Consider the following 445-nt stretch of genomic DNA (forward strand, 5'->3'; position numbering starts at 1 on the left):
GGGTCTTAACACTCTGTGAATACATTATCTTGCAATGTTGGTTTATTCCAACCAAAGACATTTCAAGTGCCTGTAATTGATTTGTACATATTTATAAAAGTATATTCAGAATAGGTCAGATGATGCACTTGTTCCGCATTGTAGTGCGGCCGGAAACTTTCAGTCTTTACCTGTGGACATAGCCGAATGTTTGTGTAGATATGTTTAGTGATATGGCTACATATAGTCAGAGCAAGATATTTTTGTCTAGCTGCATCTGGGCAGGTTAAGATGCCTTTGCAAGTGTCTCAAACAAACGAACAGATCTTTGTTTTTTGCCCAATGATATGTACAGTGTGTTTGAAACAGTATGCACCTTTGATATAATACTGCATTTCCAAAGCCACCGATCTACTACATGAATTAAATGTGTATTTGTGTGGCCTAATACTTTCTTCCATTTGCT

This window comes from Egretta garzetta, unplaced genomic scaffold (genome assembly GCF_000687185.1).
Source record: "Egretta garzetta isolate BGI_Z169 unplaced genomic scaffold, ASM68718v1 scaffold108, whole genome shotgun sequence".
In the NCBI taxonomy this organism is placed as follows: Eukaryota; Metazoa; Chordata; class Aves; order Pelecaniformes; family Ardeidae; genus Egretta; species Egretta garzetta.